Here is a 13,985-nt window from a genome sequence, read left to right on the forward strand (position 1 = left end):
TTCATGCTCTAAGCAGTTTTTCCTAACAAATGCAAGATATAGCATGGGCTATCTCCGCAAGGAAACTTCACATCTGCAAAAGTCATGGTTTTTTGATCTTCGGGGAGGCAGGGGAACAGGAATATGTGTTTGTTTTTCGAATTTGAGCTCTTTCTGCAATGGGCACTTTTCATACTATAAGCAGTTTTTCCTAAGAAATGCAAGATATAACATGGGCTATCACTGCAAGGAAACTTCACATCTGCAAAAGTCATGGTTTTTTGGTGTTCAGTGAGCCGGGGGAACAGGAATATGTGTTTGTTTTTCGAATTTGAGCTCTTTCTGCAATGGGCACTTTTCATGCTCTAAGCAGTTTTTCCTAACAAATGCAAGATATAGCATGGGCTATCTCCGCAAGGAAACTTCACATCTGCAAAAGTCATGGTTTTTTGGTCTTCGGGGAGGCAGGGGAACAGGAATATGTGTTTGTTTTTCGAATTTGAGCTCTTTCTGCAATGGGCACTTTTCATAGTATAAGCAGTTTTTCCTAACAAATGCAAGATATAGCATGGGCTATCTCCGCAAGGAAACTTCAGATCTGCAAAAGTCATGGTTTTTTCGTCTTCGGGGAGGCAGGGGAACAGGAATATGTGTTTGTTTTGCGAATTTGAGCTCTATCTGCAATGGGCACTTTTCATGCTATAAGCAGTTTTTTCCTAACAAATGCAAGATATAGCATGGGCTATCTCCGCAAGGAAACTTCAGATCTGCAAAAGTCATGGTTTTTTGGTTTTCGGGGAGGCAGGGGAACATGAATATGTGTTTGTTTTTTGAATTTGAGCTCTTTCTGCAATGGGCACTTTTCATACTATAAGCAGTTTTTCCTAACAAATGCAAGATATAGCATGGTCTATCTCCGCAAGGAAACTTCAGATCTGCAAAACTCATGGTTTTTTGGTGTTCAGTGAGCCGGGGGAACATGAATACGTGTTTGTTTTTCGAATTTGAGTTCTTTCTGCAATGGGCACTTTTCATGCTCTAAGCAGTTTTTCCTAACAAATGCAAGATATAGCATGGGCTATCTCCGCAAGGAAACTTCAGATCTGCAAAACCCATGGTTTTTTGGTCTTCGGGGAGGCAGGGGAACAGGAATATGTGTTTGTTTTTCGAATTTGAGCTCTTTCTGCAATGGGCACTTTTCATGCTATAAGCAGTTTTTCCTAACAAATGCAAGATATAGGATGGGCTATCTCCGCAAGGAAACTTCACATCTGCAAAAGTCATGGTTTTTTGGTCTTCGGGGAGGCAGGGGAACAGGAATACGTGTTTGTTTTTCGAATTTGAGCTCTTTCTGCAATGGGCACTTTTCATACTATAAGCAGTTTTTCCTGACAAATGCAAGATATAACATGGGCTATCTCCGCAAGGAGACATCCGATCTGCAAAACTCATGGGTTTTTGGTGTTCAGTGAGCCGGGGGAACATGAATACGTGTTTGTTTTTCGAATTTGCGCTCTTTCTGCAATGGGCACTTTTCATGCTCTAAGCAGTTTTTCCTAACAAATGCAAGATATAGCATGGGCTATCTCCGCAAGGAAACTTCACATCTGCAAAAGTCATGGTTTTTTGGTCTTCGGGGAGGCAGGGGAACAGGAATATGTGTTTGTTTTTCGAATTTGAGCTCTTTCTGCAATGGGCACTTTTCATGCTCTAAGCAGTTTTTCCTAACAAATGCAAGATATAGCATGGGCTATCTCCGCAAGGAAACTTCACATCTGCAAAAGTCATGGTTTTTTGGTCTTCGGGGAGGCAGGGGAACAGGAATATGTGTTTGTTTTTCGAATTTGAGCTCTTTCTGCAATGGGCACTTTTCATACTATAAGCAGTTTTTCCTAACAAATGCAAGATATAGCATGGGCTATCCGCAAGGAAACTTCAGATCTGCAAAACTCATGGTTTTTTGGTGTTCAGTGAGCCGGGGGAACATGAATACGTGTTTGTTTTTCGAATTTGAGCTCTTTCTGCAATGGGCACTTTTCATGCTCTAAGCATTTTTTCCTAACAAATGCAAGATATAGCATGGGCTATCTCCGCAAGGAAACTTCAGATCTGCAAAACCCATGGTTTTTTGGTCTTCGGGGAGGCAGGGGAACAGGAATATGTGTTTGTTTTTCGAATTTGAGCTTTTTCTGCAATGGGCACTTTTCATGCTATAAGCAGTTTTTCCTAACAAATGCAAGATATAGGATGGGCTATCTCCGCAAGGAAACTTCACATCTGCAAAAGTCATGGTTTTTTGGTCTTCGGGGAGGCAGGGGAACAGGAATACGTGTTTGTTTTTCGAATTTGAGCTCTTTCTGCAATGGGCACTTTTCATACTATAAGCAGTTTTTCCTAACAAATGCAAGATATAGCATGGGCTATCTCCGCAAGGAAACTTCAGATCTGCAAAACTCATGGTTTTTTGGTGTTCAGTGAGCCGGGGGAACATGAATACGTGTTTGTTTTTCGAATTTGAGCTCTTTCTGCAATGGGCACTTTTCATGCTCTAAGCAGTTTTTCCTAACAAATGCAAGATATAGCATGGGCTATCTCCGCAAGGAAACTTCAGATCTGCAAAACCCATGGTTTTTTGGTCTTCGGGGAGGCAGGGGAACAGGAATATGTGTTTGTTTTTCGAATTTGAGCTCTTTCTGCAATGGGCACTTTTCATGCTATAAGCAGTTTTTCCTAACAAATGCAAGATATAGGATGGGCTATCTCCGCAAGGAAACTTCACATCTGCAAAAGTCATGGTTTTTTGGTCTTCGGGGAGGCAGGGGAACAGGAATACGTGTTTGTTTTTCGAATTTGAGCTCTTTCTGCAATGGGCACTTTTCATACTATAAGCAGTTTTTCCTAACAAATGCAAGATATAGCATGGGCTATCTCCGCAAGGAAACTTCACACCTGCAAAAGTCATGGTTTTTTGGTCTTCGGGGAGACAGGGGAACATGAATACGTGTTTGTTTTTCGAATTTGAGCTCTCTCTACAATGGGCACTTTTCATGCTCTAAGCAGTTTTTCCTAACAAATGCAAGATATAGCATGGGCTATCTCCGCAAGGAAACTTCAGATCTGCAAAACCCATGGTTTTTTGGTCTTCGGGGAGGCAGGGGAACAGGAATATGTGTTTGTTTTTCGAATTTGAGCTTTTTCTGCAATGGGCACTTTTCATGCTATAAGCAGTTTTTCCTAACAAATGCAAGATATAGGATGGGCTATCTCCGCAAGGAAACTTCACATCTGCAAAAGTCATGGTTTTTTGGTCTTCGGGGAGGCAGGGGAACAGGAATACGTGTTTGTTTTTCGAATTTGAGCTCTTTCTGCAATGGGCACTTTTCATACTATAAGCAGTTTTTCCTAACAAATGCAAGATATAGCATGGGCTATCTCCGCAAGGAAACTTCAGATCTGCAAAACTCATGGTTTTTTGGTGTTCAGTGAGCCGGGGGAACATGAATACGTGTTTGTTTTTCGAATTTGAGCTCTTTCTGCAATGGGCACTTTTCATGCTCTAAGCAGTTTTTCCTAACAAATGCAAGATATAGCATGGGCTATCTCCGCAAGGAAACTTCAGATCTGCAAAACCCATGGTTTTTTGGTCTTCGGGGAGGCAGGGGAACAGGAATATGTGTTTGTTTTTCGAATTTGAGCTCTTTCTGCAATGGGCACTTTTCATGCTATAAGCAGTTTTTCCTAACAAATGCAAGATATAGGATGGGCTATCTCCGCAAGGAAACTTCACATCTGCAAAAGTCATGGTTTTTTGGTCTTCGGGGAGGCAGGGGAACAGGAATACGTGTTTGTTTTTCGAATTTGAGCTCTTTCTGCAATGGGCACTTTTCATACTATAAGCAGTTTTTCCTAACAAATGCAAGATATAGCATGGGCTATCTCCGCAAGGAAACTTCACACCTGCAAAAGTCATGGTTTTTTGGTCTTCGGGGAGACAGGGGAACATGAATACGTGTTTGTTTTTCGAATTTGAGCTCTCTCTGCAATGGGCACTTTTCATGCTCTAAGCAGTTTTTCCTAACAAATGCAAGATATAGCATGGGCTATCTCCGCAAGGAAACTTCAGATCTGCAAAAGTCATGGTTTTTTGGTCTTCGGGGAGGCAGGGGAACATGAATACGTGTTTGTTTTGCGAATTTGCGCTCTTTCTGCAATGGGCACTTTTCATGCTATAAGCAGTTTTTCCTAACAAATGCAAGATATAACATGGGCTATCTCCGCAAGGAGACATCCGATCTGCAAAACTCATGGGTTTTTGGTGTTCAGTGAGCCGGGGGAACATGAATACGTGTTTGTTTTTCGAATTTGCGCTCTTTCTGCAATGGGCACTTTTCATGCTCTAAGCAGTTTTTCCTAACAAATGCAAGATATAGCATGGGCTATCTCCGCAAGGAAACTTCACATCTGCAAAAGTCATGGTTTTTTGGTCTTCGGGGAGGCAGGGGAACAGGAATATGTGTTTGTTTTTCGAATTTGAGCTCTTTCTGCAATGGGCACTTTTCATGCTCTAAGTAGTATTTCCTAACAAATGCAAGATATAGCATGGGCTATCTCCGCAAGGAAACTTCACATCTGCAAAAGTCATGGTTTTTTGGTCTTCGGGGAGGCAGGGGAACAGGAATATGTGTTTGTTTTTCGAATTTGAGCTCTTTCTGCAATGGGCACTTTTCATACTATAAGCAGTTTTTCCTAACAAATGCAAGATATAGCATGGGCTATCTCCGCAAGGAAACTTCAGATCTGCAAAACTCATGGTTTTTTGGTGTTCAGTGAGCCGGGGGAACATGAATACGTGTTTGTTTTTCGAATTTGAGCTCTTTCTGCAATGGGCACTTTTCATGCTCTAAGCAGTTTTTCCTAACAAATGCAAGATATAGCATGGGCTATCTCCGCAAGGAAACTTCAGATCTGCAAAACCCATGGTTTTTTGGTCTTCGGGGAGGCAGGGGAACAGGAATATGTGTTTGTTTTTCGAATTTGAGCTTTTTCTGCAATGGGCACTTTTCATGCTATAAGCAGTTTTTCCTAACAAATGCAAGATATAGGATGGGCTATCTCCGCAAGGAAACTTCACATCTGCAAAAGTCATGGTTTTTTGGTCTTCGGGGAGGCAGGGGAACAGGAATACGTGTTTGTTTTTCGAATTTGAGCTCTTTCTGCAATGGACACTTTTCATACTATAAGCAGTTTTTCCTAACAAATGCAAGATATAGCATGGGCTATCTCCGCAAGGAAACTTCACACCTGCAAAAGTCATGGTTTTTTGGTCTTCGGGGAGACAGGGGAACATGAATACGTGTTTGTTTTTCGAATTTGAGCTCTCTCTGCAATGGGCACTTTTCATGCTCTAAGCAGTTTTTCCTAACAAATGCAAGATATAGCATGGGCTATCTCCGCAAGGAAACTTCAGATCTGCAAAAGTCATGGTTTTTTGGTCTTCGGGGAGGCAGGGGAACATGAATACGTGTTTGTTTTGCGAATTTGCGCTCTTTCTGCAATGGGCACTTTTCATGCTATAAGCAGTTTTTCCTAACAAATGCAAGATATAACATGGGCTATCTCCGCAAGGAGACATCCGATCTGCAAAACTCATGGGTTTTTGGTGTTCAGTGAGCCGGGGGAACATGAATACGTGTTTGTTTTTCGAATTTGCGCTCTTTCTGCAATGGGCACTTTTCATGCTCTAAGCAGTTTTTCCTAACAAATGCAAGATATAGCATGGGCTATCTCCGCAAGGAAACTTCACATCTGCAAAAGTCATGGTTTTTTGGTCTTCGGGGAGGAAGGGGAACAGGAATATGTGTTTGTTTTTCGAATTTGAGCTCTTTCTGCAATGGGCACTTTTCATGCTCTAAGCAGTTTTTCCTAACAAATGCAAGATATAGCATGGGCTATCTCCGCAAGGAAACTTCACATCTGCAAAAGTCATGGTTTTTTGGTCTTCGGGGAGGCAGGGGAACAGGAATATGTGTTTGTTTTTCGAATTTGAGCTCTTTCTGCAATGGGCACTTTTCATGCTATAAGCAGTTTTTCCTAACAAATGCAAGATATAGGATGGGCTATCTCCGCAAGGAAACTTCACATCTGCAAAAGTCATGGTTTTTTGGTCTTCGGGGAGGCAGGGGAACAGGAATACGTGTTTGTTTTTCGAATTTGAGCTCTTTCTGCAATGGGCACTTTTCATACTATAAGCAGTTTTTCCTAACAAATGCAAGATATAGCATGGGCTATCTCCGCAAGGAAACTTCACACCTGCAAAAGTCATGGTTTTTTGGTCTTCGGGGAGACAGGGGAACATGAATACGTGTTTGTTTTTCGAATTTGAGCTCTCTCTGCAATGGGCACTTTTCATGCTCTAAGCAGTTTTTCCTAACAAATGCAAGATATAGCATGGGCTATCTCCGCAAGGAAACTTCAGATCTGCAAAAGTCATGGTTTTTTGGTCTTCGGGGAGGCAGGGGAACATGAATACGTGTTTGTTTTTCGAATTTGCGCTCTTTCTGCAATGGGCACTTTTCATGCTATAAGCAGTTTTTCCTAACAAATGCAAGATATAACATGGGCTATCTCCGCAAGGAGACATCCGATCTGCAAAACTCATGGGTTTTTGGTGTTCAGTGAGCCGGGGGAACATGAATACGTGTTTGTTTTTCGAATTTGCGCTCTTTCTGCAATGGGCACTTTTCATGCTCTAAGCAGTTTTTCCTAACAAATGCAAGATATAGCATGGGCTATCTCCGCAAGGAAACTTCACATCTGCAAAAGTCATGGTTTTTTGGTCTTCGGGGAGGCAGGGGAACAGGAATATGTGTTTGTTTTTTCGAATTTGAGCTCTTTCTGCAATGGGCACTTTTCATGCTCTAAGCAGTTTTTCCTAACAAATGCAAGATATAGCATGGGCTATCTCCGCAAGGAAACTTCACATCTGCAAAAGTCATGGTTTTTTGGTCTTCGGGGAGGCAGGGGAACAGGAATATGTGTTTGTTTTTCGAATTTGACCTCTTTCTGCAATGGGCACTTTTCATACTATAAGCAGTTTTTCCTAACAAATGCAAGATATAGCATGGGCTATCTCCGCAAGGAAACTTCAGATCTGCAAAACTCATGGTTTTTTGGTGTTCAGTGAGCCGGGGGAACATGAATACGTGTTTGTTTTTCGAATTTGAGCTCTTTCTGCAATGGGCACTTTTCATGCTCTAAGCAGTTTTTCCTAACAAATGCAAGATATAAAATGGGCTATCTCCGCAAGGAAACTTCAGATCTGCAAAACCCATGGTTTTTTGGTCTTCGGGGAGGCAGGGGAACAGGAATATGTGTTTGTTTTTCGAATTTGAGCTTTTTCTGCAATGGGCACTTTTCATGCTATAAGCAGTTTTTCCTAACAAATGCAAGATATAGGATGGGCTATCTCCGCAAGGAAACTTCACATCTGCAAAAGTCATGGTTTTTTGGTCTTCGGGGAGGCAGGGGAACAGGAATACGTGTTTGTTTTTCGAATTTGAGCTCTTTCTGCAATGGGCACTTTTCATACTATAAGCAGTTTTTCCTAACAAATGCAAGATATAGCATGGGCTATCTCCGCAAGGAAACTTCACACCTGCAAAAGTCATGGTTTTTTGGTCTTCGGGGAGACAGGGGAACATGAATACGTGTTTGTTTTTCGAATTTGAGCTCTCTCTGCAATGGGCACTTTTCATGCTCTAAGCAGTTTTTCCTAACAAATGCAAGATATAGCATGGGCTATCTCCGCAAGGAAACTTCAGATCTGCAAAAGTCATGGTTTTTTGGTCTTCGGGGAGGCAGGGGAACATGAATACGTGTTTGTTTTGCGAATTTGCGCTCTTTCTGCAATGGGCACTTTTCATGCTATAAGCAGTTTTTCCTAACAAATGCAAGATATAACATGGGCTATCTCCGCAAGGAGACATCCGATCTGCAAAACTCATGGGTTTTTGGTGTTCAGTGAGCCGGGGGAACATGAATACGTGTTTGTTTTTCGAATTTGCGCTCTTTCTGCAATGGGCACTTTTCATGCTCTAAGCAGTTTTTCCTAACAAATGCAAGATATAGCATGGGCTATCTCCGCAAGGAAACTTCACATCTGCAAAAGTCATGGTTTTTTGGTCTTCGGGGAGGCAGGGGAACAGGAATATGTGTTTGTTTTTCGAATTTGAGCTCTTTCTGCAATGGGCACTTTTCATGCTCTAAGCAGTTTTTCCTAACAAATGCAAGATATAGCATGGGCTATCTCCGCACCCCTTCATGGATTACTGCCTTGTCGTGGCGAAGGGGCTTGCGTAATTCAATGAAGCTATGAGCTATGCCGTGCAGGGCCACCCAAGACGGACAGGTCATAGCAGAGAGTTCTGACAAAACGTGATCCACTGGAGAAGGAAATGGCAACCCACTCCAGTATCTTTGCCATGAAAACCCTATGGACAGTACCAAAAGGCAAAACGATATGACGCTGGAAGATGAGCCCCTCAGGTCGGAAGGCGTCCAATATGCTACTGGGGAAGAGCAGAGGGCTAGTACTAGTAGCGCCAGAAAGAATGAAGCGACTGGGCCAAAGCCGAAAGGACGCTCAGCTGTGGATATGTCTGGTGGTGAAAGGAAAGTCCGATGCTGTAAAGATTTTTTCTCCATAGGAACCTGGAATGTAAGATCCATGAATCAAGGCAAGCTGGACGTGGTCAAACAAGAGATGACAAGATTGAACATCGACATCTTAGGTATCAGCGAACTAAAATGGACAGGAATGGGTGAATTTAATTCAGGTGACCATCAGGTATACTACTGCGGGCAAGAATCCCTCAGAAGAAATGGAGTAGCCTTCATAGTCAATAAAAGAGTAGGAAAAGCAATACTGGGATACAATCCTCAAAATGACAGAATGATCTCAGTTCGAATCCAAGGCAAACCATTCAATATCACAGTAGTCCAAGTCTATGCTCCAACCACCGGTGCTGAAGAGGATGAAATTGACCGGTTCTATGAAGCCCTACAGCACCTTATAGAACTAACACCAAAAAATGATGTCCTTATCATCATGGGGGATTGGAATGCTAAAGTAGGAAGCCAAAAGATAACCGGAATAACAGGCAAGTTTGGCCTTGGAGTACAAAATGAAGCAGGGCACAGGCTGATAGAATTTTGTCAAGAGAATACGATGGTCATAGCAAACACTCTTTTCCAACAACCCAAGAGACGGCTCTACACATGGACATCACCAGACGGTCAACACAGAAATCAGATTGACTATATGCTCTGCAGCCAAAGATGGAGAAGCTCTATACAGTCAGTAAAAACAAGACCAGGAGCTGACTGTGGCTCAGACCATGAGCTTCTCGTTGCAAAGTTTAGGCTTAAACTGAAGAAAGTAGGGAAAAGCACCAGGCCAATCAGGTATGAATTAAATCATATCCCCATTGAATATACAGTAGAGGTGACAAATAGATTTAAGGAATTAGATCTGATAGACAGGATGCCTGAAGAACTATGGACAGAGGTTCGCAACATTGTACAAGAGGTAGCAACCAAAACCATCCCAAAGAAAAAGAAATGCAAGAAAGCAAAATGGCTGTCTGAGGAAGCTTTGCAAATAGCTGAGGAAAGGAGGGAAGCAAAAGGCAAGTGAGAAAAAGAAAGATACGCCCAATTGAATGCAGAATTCCAGAGAATAGCTAGAAGAGATAAGAATGCCTTCTTAAATGAACAGTGCAAAGAAATAGAAGAAAACAATAGAATAGGGAGGACCAGAGATCTTTTCAAGAAAATTGGGGAGATGAAGGGAACGTTCAATGCAAAAATGGGCATGATAAAGGACCAAAATGGCAGGGACCTAACAGAGGCAGAAGAGATTAAGAAGAGATGGCAAAATTACACAGAAGAACTATACAAGAATGAGCTTAATGTCCCTGATAATCACAATGAGGTGGTCACTGACCTCGAGCCAGACATCCTAGAATGTGAAGTGAAGTGGGCCTTAGAAAAGCTGAGCAACAACAAAGCTAGTGGAGGTGACAGTATTCCAGCTGAGCTATTCAAAATCTTAAAAGACGATGCAGTAAAAGTGCTACACTCAATTTGCCAGCAAATTTGGAAAACTCAACAGTGGCCACAGGATTGGAAAAGATCAGTTTACATTCCAATTCCAAAGAAAGGCAGTGCCAAAGAATGTTCAAACTATCGCACCATTGCACTCATTTCTCATGCTAGTAAAGTTATGCTTAAAATCCTACAAGCTAGACTCCAGCAGTATGTGGATAGAGAACTACCAGAAGTACAGGCAGGATTTCGAAGAGGCAGAGGAACTAGAGATCAAATAGCCAACATACGCTGGATCATGGAGAAAGCTAGAGAGTTCCAGAAAAACATCTACTTCTGCTTCATTGACTATGCTAAAGCCTTTGATTGTGTGGATCATAACAAACTGTGGCAAGTTCTTAAAGAGATGGGAGTACCAGAACATCTTATTTGTCTCTTGAGAAACCTATATGCGGGCCAAGAAGCAACAGTGAGAACTGGACACGGAACCACTGATTGGTTCAAAATTGGGAAAGGAGTCCGGCAAGGCTGTATACTGTCGCCTTGCCTATTTAACTTATATGCAGAGCACATCATGAGAAAGGCAGGGCTAGATGAATCAAAAGTTGGAATTAAGATTGCTGGAAGAAATATCAACAACCTAAGATATGCAGATGATACCACTCTAATGGCAGAAAGTGAAGAGGAACTGAAGAGTCTCTTGTTGCGAGTGAAGAAGGAGAGTGCAAAAGTTGGGTTGAAACTAAACATTAAGAAAACCAAGATCATGGCATCCGGCCCTCTCAATTCCTGGCAAATAGATGGGGAAGAAATGGAGGTAGTGACAGATTTTATTTTCCTGGGCTCCAAGATCACTGCAGATGGGGACTGTAGTCAAGAAATTAAAAGACGCTTGCTCCTCGGGAGGAAAGCCATGGCAAATCTAGACAGCACACTAAAAAGCAGAGACATCACCCTGTCAACAAAAGTGCGTATAGTCAAGGCTATGGTCTTCCCAGTTGCAATGTATGGCAGTGAAAGTTGGACCATAAGAAAGGCTGAGCGCAAAAGAATTGAGGCGTTTGAACTCTGGTGCTGGAGAAGACTCCTGCGAGTCCCTTGGACTGCAAGGCGATCAAACCGGTCAGTCCTAGAGGAGATCAACCCTGACTGCTCTTTAGAAGGCCAGATCCTGAAGCTAAAACTCAAATACTTTGGCCACCTAATGAGGAGGAAGGACTCACTGGAGAAGAGCTTAATGCTGGGAAAGATTGAGGGCAATAGAAGAAGGGGACGACAGAGAATGAGGTGGCTGGATGGAGTCACTGAAGCAGTAGGCGTGAGCTTAAATGGACTCCAGAAGATGGTAGAGGACAGGAAAGCCTGGAGGAACATTGTCCATAGGGTCGCGATGGGTCGGACACGACTTCGCAACTAACAACAACAAAATCTCCGCAAGGAAACTTCACATCTGCAAAAGTCATGGTTTTTTGGTCTTCGGGGAGGCAGGGGAACAGGAATATGTGTTTGTTTTTCGAATTTGAGCTCTTTCTGCAATGGGCACTTTTCATACTATAAGCAGTTTTTCCTAACAAATGCAAGATATAGCATGGGCTATCTCCGCAAGGAAACTTCAGATCTGCAAAACTCATGGTTTTTTGGTGTTCAGTGAGCCGGGGGAACATGAATACGTGTTTGTTTTTCGAATTTGAGCTCTTTCTGCAATGGGCACTTTTCATGCTCTAAGCAGTTTTTCCTAACAAATGCAAGATATAGCATGGGCTATCTCCGCAAGGAAACTTCAGATCTGCAAAACCCATGGTTTTTTGGTCTTCGGGGAGGCAGGGGAACAGGAATATGTGTTTGTTTTTCGAATTTGAGCTTTTTCTGCAATGGGCACTTTTCATGCTATAAGCAGTTTTTCCTAACAAATGCAAGATATAGGATGGGCTATCTCCGCAAGGAAACTTCACATCTGCAAAAGTCATGGTTTTTTGGTCTTCGGGGAGGCAGGGGAACAGGAATACGTGTTTGTTTTTCGAATTTGAGCTCTTTCTGCAATGGGCACTTTTCATACTATAAGCAGTTTTTCCTAACAAATGCAAGATATAGCATGGGCTATCTCCGCAAGGAAACTTCAGATCTGCAAAAGTCATGGTTTTTTGGTCTTCGGGGAGGCAGGGGAACATGAATACGTGTTTGTTTTGCGAATTTGCGCTCTTTCTGCAATGGGCACTTTTCATGCTATAAGCAGTTTTTCCTAACAAATGCAAGATATAACATGGGCTATCTCCGCAAGGAGACATCCGATCTGCAAAACTCATGGGTTTTTGGTGTTCAGTGAGCCGGGGGAACATGAATACGTGTTTGTTTTTCGAATTTGCGCTCTTTCTGCAATGGGCACTTTTCATGCTCTAAGCAGTTTTTCCTAACAAATGCAAGATATAGCATGGGCTATCTCCGCAAGGAAACTTCACATCTGCAAAAGTCATGGTTTTTTGGTCTTCGGGGAGGCAGGGGAACAGGAATATGTGTTTGTTTTTCGAATTTGAGCTCTTTCTGCAATGGGCACTTTTCATGCTCTAAGCAGTTTTTCCTAACAAATGCAAGATATAGCATGGGCTATCTCCGCAAGGAAACTTCACATCTGCAAAAGTCATGGTTTTTTGGTCTTCGGGGAGGCAGGGGAACAGGAATATGTGTTTGTTTTTCGAATTTGAGCTCTTTCTGCAATGGGCACTTTTCATACTATAAGCAGTTTTTCCTAACAAATGCAAGATATAGCATGGGCTATCTCCGCAAGGAAACTTCAGATCTGCAAAAGTCATGGTTTTTTCGTCTTCGGGGAGGCAGGGGAACAGGAATATGTGTTTGTTTTGCGAATTTGAGCTCTATCTGCAATGGGCACTTTTCATGCTATAAGCAGTTTTTCCTAACAAATGCAAGATATAGCATGGGCTATCTCCGCAAGGAAACTTCAGATCTGCAAAACTCATGGTTTTTTGGTGTTCAGTGAGCCGGGGGAACATGAATACGTGTTTGTTTTTCGAATTTGAGCTCTTTCTGCAATGGGCACTTTTCATGCTCTAAGCAGTTTTTCCTAACAAATGCAAGATATAGCATGGGCTATCTCCGCAAGGAAACTTCAGATCTGCAAAACCCATGGTTTTTTGGTCTTCGGGGAGGCAGGGGAACAGGAATATGTGTTTGTTTTTCGAATTTGAGCACTTTCTGCAATGGGCACTTTTCATGCTATAAGCAGTTTTTCCTAACAAATGCAAGATATAGGATGGGCTATCTCCGCAAGGAAACTTCAGATCTGCAAAAGTCATGGTTTTTTGGTCTTCGGGGAGGCAGGGGAACATGAATACGTGTTTGTTTTGCGAATTTGCGCTCTTTCTGCAATGGGCACTTTTCATGCTCTAAGCAGTTTTTCCTAACAAATGCAAGATATAGCATGGGCTATCTCCGCAAGGAAACTTCAGATCTGCAAAAGTCATGGTTTTTTGGTCTTTGGGGAGGCAGGGGAACATGAATATGTGTTTGTTTTTTGAATTTGAGCTCTTTCTGCAATGGGCACTTTTCATACTATAAGCAGTTTTTCCTAACAAATGCAAGATATAGCATGGGCTATCTCCGCAAGGAAACTTCAGATCTGCAAAACTCATGGTTTTTTAGTGTTCAGTGAGCCGGGGGGAACATGAATACGTGTTTGTTTTTCGAATTTGAGCTCTTTCTGCAATCGGCACTTTTCATGCTCTAAGCAGTTTTTCCTAACAAATGCAAGAAATAGCATGGGCTATCTCCGCAAGGAAACTTCAGATCTGCAAAACTCATGGTTTTTTCGTCTTCGGGGAGGCAGGGGAACAGGAATATGTGTTTGTTTTGCGAATTTGAGCTCTTTCTGCAATGGGCACTTTTCA

Source organism: Vipera berus, assembly GCF_964194415.1.
Source record: "Vipera berus genome assembly, chromosome: 15".
NCBI lineage: Eukaryota > Metazoa > Chordata > Lepidosauria > Squamata > Viperidae > Vipera > Vipera berus.